We start from the raw sequence: 16,607 nt of genomic DNA on the forward strand, positions 1-16,607 counted from the left end.
CTGATTTGCTTTATCAAAAAAGCATGTTTAAGCAATTGCTTTTGGCGGTTTCCCAAGCTGATGCCTCTTGCTTGGGGATGATCTGCTGATCATCTTGTTCTGCCAGGCCAGGGAGGCTGTGAGCACGGACGGGAGCCCCAGGCATCATGGTCTGGCTCTGTCGGTGCCAGATATGGCCTTCATTGGCATAATGGCTAAATCTGGATGGATCCCCACCACGCTGATGGGTGAAATAGTCTATCCTTCCCCATGGGGACTGCAGGCTGCAGCAACCTCTCTGAGCCGGGCAGGAGCCAGGCATTTTGGAGAGCTGCTGGGCAGCCCGAGCCCTAAATCAACCCTTCTTCAATCAGCGCAGGACTTTCATCAGCGCCCTGTTGTTTTTAAGCTCCAGTGATAAGAGGTTTCAGTGAATATTTCAAACCGTACATAAACTACAGCCTGCCAACATAAACACCGTAAAAACACTCCCTATAAATCATGCATTAGAGTTCACCCTTACTAGAACAATTAAAATTTTCTGGAACGGCTAAAAAAGTGCCGTGGGCTGCCAGGAGGCTCTGCAGCCACGAGATCTGGGAGAAAGAGAGACGTGCAGTGCAAAAGCTTGCAAGAAAGCAGCTGCTCGGAGCAGAGCTTCCTCCTCGTCCTCCCACCTCGGGATCTCCGGGCGAGCTCCGCTCATGGAGGACTCAATAAATGAGCTCCATGCCCACATGCGTCCTGGTCAGCGTGCGAAACCTCGCATGTGCTTGCCGGTAGACAAAGTATTTCTTGCACAAAGCTGCCTGCTTTTCCCTGATGCTCTTCTGGCCTGACTGCATCCATCGCCTCCTATTTTCCAAGGCATCCCTCTCTGCTATAACAGCCAGGACTAAGGTTATCTTGCAAACCAGCTTCAGAAGTGCCCCATGGACCCCCACAGCTCATGCTGACCTTCAGGACCGAAGCAGGAGATCAAAACCTCCTGCATTTGCCACCGGAGCTTCCTCTGATCTCCAGGCAGAAACAGCCCTGGTCAAACCCTACAGCGACCCGGAGAGCCGAGCAGGGGGAGGTCTGGAGCAGCCCCCATGCAGGGACCAGCTCCAGCTCTGGTCTCTTTGCCGTGGGTCTCACCCGCCAAAAGACCAGCAGTGCTGCAGCACGGCCGGCATCAGCCCCGGGCCATCTCCCAGGCTGGGGCCAAAGGAGAAGGCACAGCAGTCCTCCCCCTCTCCCAAAATCACGGCGGCACGCAGTCCCTCTCACCACCCTGGGGACGTCCGGGAGAGCTGTGCTCTCCTGCTGGAGCTCCTCACCTCTCCACTCACATGGGGATGCCGGGCAGGTCTCCATGCCCCGGCCAGGGCGGTGGGATGTCTCATGCTCCACCAAACCGGCATTCCCCACCTAACGCTGTGTCCATCCCGTGCAAACCTGTGGCTCCATTCAACCAGGAGCTGAAGCTGTGGCTGATCTCTTCTCGCCCGTCTCCCCCTGGCCCCGCAGGATGAAAAATGCTTTGTCCGGGGAGTTTGCAGCCTGAGAGTGACCACCTCCCGTGAAGCCAAGCCAAGCACGCAACAAAGCCCCATTGAAAGGCAGCCTTCCTCCGGGTGCCCTTGGAGAAGTGGCTACATGAGCGCCGAGCGGCTCCTCCCGACCGCTGTATCGCCGCTCCGGCAGCTGGAGCATCGCGCGAGCCAGCAGCCTTCCCCGCAGCCCCGGCAAAACTAAGGGGTTGTGGCATCTTGGATGACCCTAAACACCTACACGTGGGACACCGAAACCAGCCCGGGGTGTCCTATATGCAGCCCGTGCTGGGGTCAGAACAGGGTCCTGGCCCCAGTGGTCTCCCCTGTCTTGGGGGACCCAACCAAAACCCCGGGAGAAGCCACACTATCAAATCGTTCTTTCGACAGGAGGGATTGCTTTGCAATGCCCGTGGTGTCATCTTTTCCCTCTCTCCTCCCCTCCTCTTCTCCAGCATCGCTTCCTTTTTATTAGTTCGATCTGTTTTGGCTTGACACTCTCCAGAGCCGGGGCTGGCTCACTTCTTCCCCGGAGCCACGAGGAGCTCCCATCCCACCGATCACAAGAGGAGAGCGAAGGGCTGCTCTCGTGCGTGCAGAAAGCCCCGGGGGACCTGGCAGCGCTTGCACAGGCCACTGGGTCACCGAAACACTGCCATGGCGAAGGAGACGTCGTCTGCTCTTGCATCATGTCACTAGATAGCGGCTCCTCCCCAGGGCTCGGAGCAGAGAGACGGGCAGGGGGGAGGCAGGGGGGAGCTGCCTGCCCTGGAAAGGAAACGAGGACATTCATTTCTTAGTGAACCTGGTTAACTGTTTCTGTCTGGGAACGCAGAGGAAAGGGCTGGGCAGAGCAGCGAGCAATACCATTGTCCTCAGCAGGAAAAAAAAAAAAGGGGTGATAAAAACGTGCCTGGAGGAATTTGGCTCAGGCTCACATTTGAACCGGCATCAGGTTTCCGAAGCAGAGGCTTCCGGACCCACGGCAGAGCGTTCTCCGGGGCTGAAACCGGTGGGGAACGTCATTTGGGGTCGTGGATTGGATTAACTCTGCGTTGACCCAGAAGGTCAGATGGAGAAGGGATTTAAGCACCCCAAGATGCCCGGGGCCAGACAGGAGCCGGCAGCGACGCTTCAGCCCGGTAGCTTGGCCGCGGTGGGGGACGAGCCGCGTTTCTGGGCCGTTTTCCCATGATTTTGTCCATTTACATCCCGCCAGCAGCCCGCTGGTGGGCTCACACGTGCCATCTGTGGCTCGCTGCCTTGCTGGCCTCCACCTCATGTTTGAAAGGCGCTTTGCACAAAGCAGACACTTGTAAAGCTCTTTTGGCCGAGCGTGCGTTTAAGAGGGTATTAAAAAGGGTCAGAAATAACAAAGCAAAGCAGAAAACGCAGCCTCGGGAGATCCCTCAGTCCTTGCTGTGTCGAAATGGGTCATGTCTCTGTTGAAATGGGGACGCTGTGTGTAAATTCACCTAGAAAATAGGGCCTCAGGACCCCACCGCTATCCTGGCCGCCATGGAGCAGCTGGTGTCACCCTGTCACCCCTCGGTGCTGCTGGGTCCCCTCCCGGCAGAGGCCAGCGGGTGGTGGCATCCCCCAGGGATAACGACTGGGGCCGAGGCTGTTGAGTGTCATTAATGATCAGGGTGATGGGACCGAGTCTGGGGCCAGTCCCAACTGGGGGGAGCAGTGGATCTGCGGCTGGGGGGGGGTGTGTGTGTGTGTGTGTGCAGTGCTGCTGTGTGGGGGGAACCTCAAGCACGCTGGAGAAATGGGCTGGTGGGACCCGGGAGAAGTTCAACAGAGGCAAAGGCAGAGTGGTAGTCCTGGTTGGGGACAGGACACAGGACAGTGGGGAGTGACTGGCTGGGGAGCAGCTCTGCAGACAAGGATCGGGGGTCCTGGTGGTCAAGTGACCATGAATCAGCAGCGTGGCCTTGCAGCAGAGAAGGCCACCCCTGTGCTGGGCTGTCTTAGCAAGAGCATAGCCAGTGGGGTGAGCGGGGCTATCATCCCCTCTGTTCTGCCCTTGTAAGACCACAACTGGATGCTGTGTCCAGTTTGGGGCTCCCCAGTACAAGAAAGGTACTGGAGCGAGTCCTACAGAGGCTTTCAAAATGGTTGTGGGCTGGAGAATGAGATGTCTGAGGAGAGGCTGAGAGAGTTGGGTCTGATCAGCCTGGAGAAGAGAAAGGGAAGATCTTACGGGTGTGTGCAGCTGCCTTGTGGCAGGTTATAGAGAAGGTGGTCCAGATGCTTCTCAAAAGCGCACAATGAAAGGCCAAGTTGCAGCCAGAAAAATTTCAACTGGATATGAAATAAAAAAGCCTCCATGACGAACACTGGCACAGGGAGCTGGTGGGATCTCCACCCTTGGAGATAACTCGACTGGACAGGGCCCTGGGCAGCTTCATCCAACACCAAACTTGGCTCTACTCCGTGACCTCCTGAGGTACCTTCAGCCTCTGTTGTCCTGCAATTGCACAGCTCGCCCTCAAGATCCCCATCAGTCCCCCCCTTGCTCAACATCTCCCACACCTCTGCACCCACCAGTGGCCAGGAAAAGTTGGCATCCTCCCCAGGAGACTGCTCTGCCCTCAAGGCGAGCGAGAAGAGAGACCACAGAAGAGGGTGTGAAGGTCTCGGAAGAGCTCTTCTGAGACCTTGCGGGATGTAAATGGACCCTGTACAGAGCCACCTCGTGCCCTAGGGACAGCCCAGGGCACCTGGCAGGCAGCCCCAGGGTCCCTACCTTCTGGGGAGGCAGCCAGAGAGCTGCTGGGCCACCCCACAGCACCAAAAAAATGCCCCCAGGCCCCTCTGCAGAGGCAGGGAGATAAACAAATTGCTCTAGCAAAGTTAGAAGTGAAGAAGTTCGGAGTGAAATAGCAATTTACCCCCATATGCCTTAATTAATTTATAGGACGGGGCTCCTCATTTTCTATCCATTTCCCCTGTCCCCTACTGCTATGGCCCTGGGCTGCACTGACGGCGTGCAGCGACCCCGCACAAACTCCTTTATTTTCTCTTTTCCTGGCAGCAAGGAGCAGAAACCACGGCAGTTTACGTGGCCGGTCACCAAGCTCTCCAAGCAACGGATCGGGTCAAAGGGAGCTGCGCAGCCTTAAAAATGAACCTTGTGCTGGTTGGATGAACCTCGGGTGGAAGAGCTCCAACCAAGTCATAAATTACGAGCGAGGAGAGTCCTCTGCAGTGCTGGGACCTGCAGAAATACAGTGCATGCCATATGCCACAGTCCACCTCCGCAGCGCATTACAGGGGAAGGAGGGGTTTCCTTATTACACACATCGAAAAAAAATCTGCTGGTATTTCGGTCTTGGACAACACCCAAGGATTGTCTCAGAAATAGCTCTCATAGCTTGCAGGAGTACAAGGCGCAGATTCCCCACCGGTGACATGCCCCTTTCTCCCATTCCCACCCGCCCGTGACTCACTTGAGCCAGGTTACGTTGGATTTCCTTCCTCCGACTTTCTAAGGAGGCTTTGGACAGAGGACAGATTGCCCTCCTGTGGCATTTCAAGGTAATCTGGGTGAAAAGAGAAGGTGCCTGTGGCCTCCTAAGACTCAAGGGACTCTTTGTTTCCCCCTGGTTGGGGTATGGGGGTGTTCACTCACCCTCTGCCAGGAGAGGACGCGGCTCTCTCCCATTAAGCACAGCTTAAAGTTATTAAGCCAAGCTCCTGTGCTTGGTATAGGTGGTAAAGGGCATTTTGGGATGGGAGGAGATGGAGCCCCCAGCACGTGAGAGAGAAATGCCTCCCTACCACGCATGGGGCACAGCATGGCCCAGGAGGTCCTTCCAGCCCCACTCTCAGGGGACCTCTTTGGCCAAACGCTGGTTGCAAGCGAGTTCACTACGACTGGTCCAGCGACCTGGAGGTAGGAGGGATGTAGCTAAGGGTCACCCATCAACCACAAGGAGGATCTCAGCGTTTTAATGAGGATGGAACCAATAAAGGCTACAGAAATGCAACAGCGTCTCTACATGAGATTCATCTAAGGACCTAGAGGTGTTGATGGGGGATACAAGTTGGAGAAGGAGAGCCCAGCCCAGAGGAGCATCCTGCATGTTTGGTAGCCAACAGGAAAGTTTTCTCTCAAGGAAGGCTGGTTGGCCGAGAAGATGAGGCCACCAAGGAGCAGCTTCAGCTCTGGCTGGTGGTGATGCTGCCGAGCCACTGCCCTCCCTGTGCCTCAGTTTCCCCAGCTGCACAGGAGAGAAGACACCCTTTTGTGAGGTGCTTTGAGACGCGAGGATGAAAAGCGCGCTCACGTCCTTGGATATTATTTAAGAAACAATACAATACAAAAGCACCTTACAGAGAACATAAACTTATCAATGGACCCTTTGTCCCTGGGTTAGAGCTGCAAAGCTGCATCTTCGGCTGGGGTGAGCTCCTACGGGCACTGGTCTCTGCCTATGCCTGGTCTTTAAAGACCAGCTCGTGACGCATGAGCATGTACCACCTAAGCTGATGCTCCAGAAGCAAGCAGGCTGCAGACATCTCAGAAAGGTAACCCAAGGGACCAAGAGAAGGACTAGCAGGAAAACCAGACCCCGAAGCGTCTTTCTCTTCCCCACATCTGGTGGCCTGAGATGGGGAGGAGGTTCGGGATGGGCTCTGACCAGAAGGTCCCAGAGCGCCTAGGGATTTCCATCAGGAAGCAAGCTAAAACACCGACGGTTTAATCCCAAACTCCCTGGAGACGGATTTGCACTGCCCTGCGCGACGGGGGATGATTTATGCCGACAGAAAGCGTGCACGAAGTGACGCCAAATAGGGATGTTATGTCTCTTTCCACTGGCAGGAAAGGCAACACACGAACGTTGGCTCGCGGCAAACGCGTTCCCCACCCAAGGGATGGGGAAAGGGCAGAAAATGAGGAGCAGGGGAGAGCAGGGTGGGAGCAGAGGTGGATTGAAGCAGAGGGAGGGGGGTTCTGCAAAGTGCCGGGAATCAGCCAAGCTAAAACCATCCAGCAAAAATATCAAAATAAAGCGGAGGGGAGGGGAAAAAAACCCAAACCAAACAAAAAGTAACATACGGAGAAGCGCTGGGCTCAGTCCTTTGCAAAAACGTCCCATCCTTCCCCGCCGTGGTGCGCAGAGCCGCGGGCAGCGCCCCGTCCCTGCCTGCTGCCGCAGGCAGAGCTCCCCAGCCGCTGCTTTTCCTCCCCTCCCACCCCTTCGAACCGAGCTCTCTTCCCGCCGCACCAGCCGGGAGATGATGACGTGGAGATCTCCACCGGGGAAGCTTCCCGAGATGGGAGAGCTCCTCCGAGTCCGACGCTGCAAACCCATCGTTCCCCAGCACGCCAAGGATTTCTCTCCCTTCCTTTTAGTTTTTCATTTCCTTATAAGCGCCCCAAAAAAGCCCGGAAAAAAAATGAGAATGCGGCGATGCTTTCAGGAGCCAAGAGCGATGCTTAGGCAAAAATCAAATAATTCAAATCGTCTAAGGGTTTAGGGCTAATAATAGCAAAAAGAGAGCTCCTTGGAGCAGGAGAGGAGAGGCGGAAAGCGGAGGGGCTGCCACGGGATAAGAAATGCTTCCTTCTTGTTTGCACTCTTTTCCTTTCTGTTCAAACAGGGGTGAAGCAGAAAGGAGAGTCGGCTGCAAACTCAACCTGTCCTTACAGCTACAGCGATATACTGCAGCAGCATCAAACCCCTCTTTTTCCCCCCCATTTTTATGTCTAAATGAACGTCCCAGAGCAGCACTCCTCGCTCATATTTTACATTTTTAGCATTTTATGGTGGCCGGGTGCTCCCTGCCAGCCCCATCCCAGACCCTCCTCATCCCTCTGCTCCCTTCCCAGCCCCGTTTTGCAGGGCGGGGGGGGGGGGCGGCTGGAAGCATGGCCCTGCTCTGCGGATAACAGCTGGAAGGGAAAACAGCTGGAAGGGGACAGAGGGGACATTTTTCTTCTTCCCCCCCAGCCCCTCCTGCTCTCAGCCAGAGGGTTTTTGCCCCCCACGCAGGTCTCCGGTCGAAGAGGGGGGTGATGTTACCCCGCACTCGAACGCAACAAGCAGGGGTTAAATAATTGCTCCCATCCGGAGGCTGCGATCTTTGGCACGTTGTTATCTGTTCCTTCGCCTTGCCAGCTCGCATGATTTTATGGCTGATCTCACAATAATTGATGTTTTCCTTAAAGGCCCCGTGCTGCAAGGCGAGATTTGGCTTCCAGGAGTCCAAATCAGCAAGGTTTTGCTCGCTGCAGTTAAAGAAACTCCCCAAAAATTAGAAAAACCAGGACGAAGATGGCTGTGAACCTTTAAAATCTGGCAGTTCTTCAATCTCCTAATCCTACAGGGACCCAAATGCGTGTCCCTCGGCATTTCTTAAGTAGCACCCGCCATGTGAAACTACTCAAAATAACTTGTTTTTCCTGTTTTAAGGAGAAGGGATGTCCTTGCTCCCCGGCACAGCTGGGATGGGGCAGCCAAGTTTTCATCCTCTTATTTAATTTTTCAAGTGTGTTTCTTTTCTCCAGCTGCTTTAGGGGAGAAACGAGCTGGGAAACAGCCTGGCTGACCGCGCAGGGGGGATGCGTTCCCAGAAGGGGTTTTCAAGAGGGAATTAGCTCGTAGGATGCTCCGGGGATGGAAGAAGAGGGAGAAGGGAGGCATCGCTGCAACGCTTGCTCCTGCAGCTGCTGCTGCCCTTGACACGGTCACAAGCCAAAACTTCAGCCCAAATTGGAGGTTTTCAAGCAGATTTTGGGCAAGGGAAACACCCTCACTAGAAACTGTTCAGGGAAATCCTTTTGTAGGCGTCCAGCTTGAAAACAAGCTTAAATATGCTTCTAAAAAATCTCAGCCTCGCTCTGTTTCGGACCCGGAGTGAAGTCTCATTCAACCTTGTTTAAAACAGTTTCAAGCAAAACCCTGGATCCAAATTTTAAGGGATTGCCCAGACCCTGAGTGGAGTTGGATTTCTGTAGCTTAAGCATGTATTTAATACAAAACATTTTATAGGCATAAAAAGAAGTAACGCAATTTGCATGGCTCTCGATGTTGACTTTACATATAATATATACGTGATATATTAAAAAATATACTATAACATATACAATGTAAGATATACAAAATATATTACAAGGATCAATGCAAGAGTGACATGGCCCCCCAGAGCGAGGAACAGAGCATCCTTTTGTCCCCAGATCCACATTTTCTCCCAATCAGTGATAGCCCCAGAGTCACGTCTCGGTAAGGAGGCGATTAGACGAGCCGTACCTTTCACAGCCAGGAAAAAAAGGTGCGTCTGAGCTGCGGGTCTTCACCGCATAACCGGAGACCTTCGGGGAGGTGGGGAAAGCCCTGCAGCACGACCGGCCACAGCCCTGCAACAAAGCCAAGGAAGAGGCGATTATTCCCGGGCATCTCTCTGCCAGGCACAATACGGCAGCGTTTCAGCGCCCGTGCTCAATGCCGTCATTGTCCCCTCCAGAGCCGCCGCTCCTGCGTGCAGTAGCACAGGGTGAAGCTTCTGCTCCTCTGCAAGCTCCCAAAAGGCTTCACCCTACTACTGGAGAGGACCAGGAGGCTTTGTTTTCCTCCTAGGGCAGAATAACAGGCCTGGGGACAGGAGAGATCTCAGTTTTGCCTTGCCAACGCCGTTACGCTATTGCCCGGTGTGAGGTTCCTACGAGAGAGAGGAAGGAAATAGGATCTTAGATAAAATACATCAGGGGTACAAAGGGGATGGGAAGATTGGGTTGAGATCGGGCGTTGACAGCTCACTGATAAAATGGAAGGACGCTCTGGGTGGTGTTCTGTAGGGATCCTCCCAGGGACTTGGCATCTGGATGCTGCATCCAGTGGAGGAGCACACTGAGGAGCTGGAGAGGGTCCGGTGGGGGCCACCAAGATGGTCAGGGATGGAGGATGGGATGCATGAGGGGAGGCTGAGCCGGGTCTGATCAGCCCAGAAGAGAGAAGAGGAGTCCTTATTGATAAACGCAACTATTAATAGGAGGGTGGAGAGAAAACAGAGCCAAACTCTTCTCAGAGGCATCCAAGGACCAGAGAGGCAGCAGGTCTGCTGCAGCCAAGACGATGAGAAGGCATGAAGGAAGATCCTGCCTGTCTTTAGAAACACCAGGAGCTGCTGCAAGACCGGTGAAGTTTCTTCCCTATGACCACGGTGGATAGGACAAGGGCAATCAGCTTGGATTTCAGCAATAAAAAGAGGAAAGAGCCCAGAGATGCTATCACAGCGGCGCCGTCTGCTTTATTTTTGCTCCTACCTGCCAGCCCTGGTGTCTGCGGGTTAGGAGCAGGTCCTAAAGCTGATGGGGTGAAGCTGCAGTGGGACGGCCCCGAGGAGCAGCAGCACCCGTGCTTTGGAGGGCAGGTGGGGTGAAAAAAACACAATGTGGTGCCTTCACATAAAAAAATAAAACAAAATAAAATAAAAAAATCCAAATTAAATGTGGAAAAGCTGCTGTGATGGAGCTGGGCTGCTCCCCGAGGATGCTGGCAGAGGCAGGGTGTGCGGGCAGCACTGGGGAGCCTGGGGCCAGGAGGAGGGAGCAGAAAGGACGTTCAGCCCAGGTTTGAAGCCACGAGGATGTCCGTGCTGGCCAAGATGACTGTAGGCGTTATGGCTTGCTGGCCTCCGCAGGTCAAGCTACCGTAATAATTAGCAATCAGATACTGAATCGATGAAACGTGTGAGATCCTCCTCCTCGCTCAGGGGAACAGCCTGACAAGCTCTTTCACCCCACGGATGCTGGCCGTGGCTCCCCAGGGAGAGCAATTACCCCACCGGCGTGGGCAGCGACACCAGTGTCCCCTCTCCACCTGAATCTGGGCGTTGTTTTCTCTCTCCCGTCCACGCCGCCGTGTCCGGGAGGCATCCGTGGGACCACCACCACCAGCAGCAAGGACGCAGCTCGAGTATCCTGCACTTCCAACCAGGAAAAATTATAAGCCTCCTCTTTTTTTCTCATCCTATACCCAGTATATACGGGTCAGCACATTGCCGATTGTAACAGGAGCATTGCACTTGGCTTTTTGGAGAGTTTTCGCAGCAGGGCTCAGTCCCCATCACCTCTGTGCTGGCTTTGCATCACCCCTGGAGATGGATGGCCACCATGCAGGCACTTTGCTTTCCATCAGCGTGACTTGCTTGACAGCAAACAGGAGAAGAAACCCCGATGCCTTAAAGGGAATATCCGCAACTTAATGCTGGACTGAGGACTCGGCCACCGCGGGGCTGATGGCAGGGGGACAGCCGCCCTGTCCTTCCCTGCGCCCGTTAGTCCCGGCTCCCAGGGGTCTCCTCCCCATGTGGGTTCACTAAAATAATCCCTTCTATGGGACAATGAAATAAAATATATAAATTCTTTGAGCTCAACGTGGGCACCGGCATTTTGCCTTTTCTGCCTCCCTTCTTTTTATCGCCTCCTCGCATCTCTGGCAGCTGGGATGGGGAAAGTAAAAGCCGGGAAAACATCCTGTTCCTCCCTCCTTTCGTGCCCGGGGAGAGAAAAATCAGGCATCAGGAGGGGGATGCATCCCTGATTTCACAAGCATCCGGGTGTACCAGTTGCCGTACCAGTTGCCGCACGCAATCTGAATTGCAGATGGCTTCTGGCTATTTACTGGGCCGGAGCCACATCCAGGACAAGCAGGGTCACAGCTGCTATTGTTGGAAAAAGCTGAGCCTGTACTGGATTCCCCATTTTTTGCCCATTTTTGGAGCCTGGGAGCAGGGCTGAGCTCCAGAAACGGAGAGCGCAGTGTCGATGCTGGCGTTTCGCCCCGGCCGGCGCTCCTCGCGGTGCGTGCCACCCCATCCAGAGCCAGTCGGGTTTATGGATCGGCGTCCCGCGCTCTCCAAGGATGACACAGTTGCACATCCAGTCGATGAGGCTGACCCAAATACAGCGCCCAGCAAGGCAGGCACATCCCGGCTCCCGGTCTGGCTGCCGGGGCGGCTCTTATCCTTGCGGAGCCGACGGAGCTGGAGACGGCATGACTCCTACAAGCAGCTCGGAGCATCACGTACCGACGGGATGCTCCCCAATACCCCGTGCTAGAGAGAAAACTCCATCCTCCCCCACAACTTGCTTTCCAGCAGCAGCACGGTCAGGGGAAACAAGCCCCGGAGGAGCGATGTCTCAGCCGAGGGGTGCCGGCATGGGTCGGGTCGGGTCCCACTGGGGTCAATTAACCTCAGCGAGGGTTATTAGCTGTTGTGGTTTTATGGGACCTACCTGTTGTCGGTGTTGGTGGTGCTGATGGGTGTCTCAGCGTGAGGCGGCGGCAGCCGGCACGCGGTGGTCACCTCACTGTTCTGTGGGAGAGCACAAAAAGGGCATCAGCATCCCCGGATAGGGATCGTGTCACCCGGCATAAGATGAGTCTCAGCTGCAGCCCCCTAAAAAACAGCCCACAATCCGGCATGGCTGTGATTCCTCAGCCAGGGAAAGCCATCCCCAGCCCACCGAGCCCACCTCCCTCCTGTTCCCACGGGCGCGCTCCTCATCCGCTCCGGCACAAAGTCAGCCGGCTTCACGTGGCTTGCGAGACGCCGGAGGGTTTTGCACCGCGGCGGGTTGGGGAGCGCCGGCAGGTCTCACCCCGCGGCTCTGCTGCGGAGGGGTGACCCCGGGGAGAGGGATGACACCCCGAACGCCCTGCAGTAAGGCTCTCGGCTCCTGTTTGAGGCCACGAAGGGCGCCGGAGGATTTCCTAGAAGAGGTTTGCTGCGTACCGATAGAAATGCAAGCGCTGGATATAGCAGAAAAAAAATGGGTTTTGCCAGAAGAGCTGGTAACTGGTGGCCTCAGCCCCCCCAGCCGTGCTGGGGCCAGCCACTGATGGGCTGAACGACCTCTCCAAAAGGTCCTAAATGCGTGCAAGGAGCCCAGGCTGACTTGCAATAAGGGTTTTTCTCCCCCCGATAACTACTGACAGCACTCGGGTCACTGTAGCCACAGCCCTACCCATCACACGCCGTCCCCCTGCACCGGCGTGAGCACGTCCCATCACACCTTCGCACCCGGGATGCTAAATCCCAGAGCTCGCCATCGGAAGCACGCACGCAGACCGAGCCGGACACTGACGGGCAAGCAAGAAAACAACGGTTATTCCTGCTTCTTTTTTTATCTTGTTGCTTATTTTATATGCCGGCCACCCAATTATTTCCCAGGTCGGCTCTGCCTCACGGTGCCTTTTTGCAATCACACGGAAGGAAGCTTGAAAATCAGGGCTGCCTCCCAAAGCACTGAGATGCCAAGAAAAGCCACAGCAAGGACAAGTCTCTGGACCGTGGGATCATCGTCGGGGCAGGGCGTGATGCTGGAAGGAGCCACGGGCGGATGGGCTTTGGGCTAATTTTGGCTGCTTTAAGCTATCCCGGAGCATGGCTCCAGCCTTTTCTTGGCTTCCCCCAGGATGATTTGGGCACTGGCTTCGGCGACTGCCTGCCCTCACGCTTCCCTGCGTGATGTCCTTCCCAGGCCGTTGGGTCCAAGCAGAGGTCACCTCTGTGTCTAAAGCCACCGACCCCGTGTTCACCCCTGGAAGGGGTATTTCTGTTGCCAAAGACCTTGGATGGGCAGGAGGGTGGGAAAAGCGATCGGCTCCTGTCCTAAAAGTGGTGTGTCAGTCCGGATTCAGCAAAAACCACAAGAGTAAGACTGCAAAGCAATTGCTTTGAAGCAAAAATGCTACGGGGGTTTATTATTTTATTCTGGCATCGACTCCAAAATACCCTCAACCCCACCCGGGGAGAGCCCCCGGGGCAGATTTCATCCTAGCTTTTCCCCGGCGTGGCTCCTCATACCATCCCACGCACCCTTCTTGTGCGGATGAGCCTTCCTCCCCCAGCATCCTCCTCCTGCCGGGATGCAGGACGAGGTGCTGCCACGCTGAGCTGAAAGAAGCTGAAATCTGGCCAATTTTATCCCAGTCTGATGGAACGGTGAATACATATAGATATAAAATCCCTTTTTCTGACATTTCTGCAAGCAACCCAGGAGCAAACCCATTCCTTCCCTGGGATGTACCCTGAGACGGAGCGACCGACATCTCTGCCAGAGTCACAGCCATGCTCGGGGGGGAGAAATTCATCCCTGTGGTCCGACAGGGCCAGGTGACAAGGTTTTTAACAGCTGTTGGGACAGCTAAATAAAACCACATTTGACCCTGTTAGCTCCCTCTTATCCTTCACCTCACCCACCTTGTCCTGGTTTCGGCCGGGACAGAGTTAACTTTCTTCTTAGTAGCTGGTACAGTGCTGTGGTTTGGATTTAGTGTGAGAATGATGTTGATAACACTCCGATGTTTTAGTTGTTGCTAAGTAGCGCTTATCCTCAGCCAAGGACTTTTCAGTTTCCCATGCTCTGCCAGCAAGCAGGTGGGCAAGAAGCTGGGAGGGAGCAGAGCCGGGGCAGCTGACCCGAACTAGCCAAAGGGGTATTCCATACCATGGAACGTCATGCCCAGTATATAAACTGGGGGGAGTTGGCCGGGCGGCGTGGATCGCGGCTCGGGAACTAACTGGGCATCGGTCAGCGGGTGGTGAGCAACTGCATTGTGCATCACTGGTTTTTTTCCTTCCCCCCCCCTTCCTTTTTTTTGTTGTATTCCTTTTCATTACTATTATTATATTTCATTATTACTATTGTTAGTATTATATTTTACTTTAGTTATTAAACTGTTCTTATCTCAACCCACGAGTTTTACTTGTTTTTTTCCTTTCCTCCTCCTCACCCCACCGGGAGGGGGAAGGGGAAGCGGCTGCGCGGTGCTGAGCTGCTGACTGGGGTTAAACCACGACACCCCTTCACCCCAAAATGCCCCAAAACCTGTTGGTTGCTATGTTCAGCGCCTTCCTGCCTGGAAGATCTCCTAGGTGGGAAATAGGCTGCCGCAGGACCAGCATCTTTAATCACAGAAAATCCCGGGCAGGGAGACTCCTGTACCCTCACTTTGTCACAGTCTGATCCCTTCTCGATCCCAGCCCCAGCCCCACACCGAGCGCCGGGAGCCGCCGTTTGCGGTTGCGTAGGACCCTGAAATCGGCGGCTGCCGCGACTGCGATGCTCAGCGTGGTCCTCGCCTGCCCCAGGGATGCGGGGACGGCTGCAGCCTCAACGAGCCGGTACTGAAACTACGGATCCAGAAAGGTATTTCTGTTTGCATATGCAATTAATAAAACAGACGTCCCGTTTTTGAGGATGCAGAAATGAAACTCATTTCAACAGGTGCCTTCGCCCACCCAGTTACGAGATTCGATGTGCAGCACAGCCCCTCCAAAACACCAAACACGGAGAGGGGCACTGCCGAAAGCAACTTGCAAGAGATGCTCAACAGCCGTTATCACCCGCTCGGCGATCAGCCCGGCTCCAGCAACCCGCTCCCCGTCCCTCCGCCACCCATCGCTGTCCTGACAGCCACCCCGTCACCTCGCATTAGCGCCGGGCATCCAGGCGTTCACCGCTTCGGTCCGTCAGACACAGCGGCAGCCGCTAAAAGCAGGTCACCCGATACAGGGCCGGGTTATTTAGGACTTCCCTCTCTGTCACGACCAGGAAAGGGGGACGCAAGTGATCTAAATGATTTTTTTTTTTTTTTCCCCCTATTTTCCAAGCGCTGGCGACGCTGCCGTACGGCTGAAGCATCGTCCCTTCCCGTTCCCCGGTACCACTCACCTCTCCCGGAGGGACAACCGAAGGCTGGGCTCGGGGCTGGCAGCCGTGTAGCTCTCGGGGTGTTGGCAGGAGGGCTGAGCAGGCAACGGGTGGGCATTTCCATCTGGTGACGGCACCGCAGGTCCCACGCGGTGGCTGGAGACCACCGGACTGAGGGCAGCGCCGTGTCCCGCACCTCTGCGTTTTGTCGCTCCGCAGCGTGGGCTCCCTGCGCTTTCCTGCTGTCGTTTCTGCCATCTAGAGGGGACGTTTCCCCGTTGCAAACGCGTCCCTCAAAACATAACGAAATCTCATGATTCAGAGGAGGGAAAAAAAAAAAAACCCACGAAAATAAATAAATCACAGTCCGTCACTTGCCACCGCAGGAAGAGCCTGGCCGCAGCGATTCACGCTGTCAGCGTGGGGAGGGCTGGATGCTGTGAAGTAGGAGCATTTTCTGGTGGTTTAACCAAAACGAGAACCTCGCAAGATGAAACTCATGACAACAGAAAGGATTTGAGAGTCTCATCTAGGAAAGATATATTTAAAACAGCCCAAGAGAGGTAAATGATCAAAATAATCGTCAAATCATCCTTCTGTATGCAAGTGAAGTACTAAAAGGGTTGCCCAAGGTCTGGTTCTGCTTGCTGCTATCCATAACAACGTGGAGGATGGAGCTTCGTAAATTAGGAGGTGACCCGGACCAAGAGGTACTGTAAGTGTGCTGGAGCAGAGCAGCTGGGTAAAGCGGGGAGACGGGCTATGAAGAGGATGAAACCCAAGAGAGTTGAGCGTAAGGTACAAAGCTGCTCTGGTAAGACATGGTTTTGGTGAGAAAATATCACAGCCTGGCATTGCACGGTCCAGCCGTTCGTGGTCTGCACGACGTCAGCTTGATCTGGGTTTGGTTTTGGGGTGGGGGAAGAGACGGCTGGAAGCCACCACCTGTGGGATGGCAGCTCTGCAGAACTTGCCATTTCTCAGGATCAAACGCAAACCGCTGGCGTCCTCCAGGAAAAGAGGCTTTGGGATAAGCGACCCTGCCAGCGGCTCTGCCGCACGCCTGTTTGCAGCAAGGGTTTCCTTCCCTGCAGCCCAAACCCAGGATAATCCCCTGGAGGTACCAGATGCAACGTTGCTCGTCTCGCTCCCACACTTACCTCTGGGGAAGGCTGGCGTGCTTTGAATATAGGGGCTCAGTGAGGAACCAACCCCTCCAAGGAGGCTCAGGATACGACCTGCTGGAGGGACCAAAGGGCTCAGAAGTTACATGAAAGCGTCGAGGTTAAGGCTGAAGAAAGCCGGGGAAGAGAAGTGCAAAAGCATCCTCCCAGCCCTCCTCAGGCAAAGCTCTCCACGTCTCAAGGCAGAGACCACGATGAGGGACAGTGGCTAGATCAAACGGATCCCGCTTCCTA

The sequence above is a fragment of the Gymnogyps californianus genome, chromosome 2 (assembly GCF_018139145.2).
Source record: "Gymnogyps californianus isolate 813 chromosome 2, ASM1813914v2, whole genome shotgun sequence".
Lineage (NCBI taxonomy): Eukaryota > Metazoa > Chordata > Aves > Accipitriformes > Cathartidae > Gymnogyps > Gymnogyps californianus.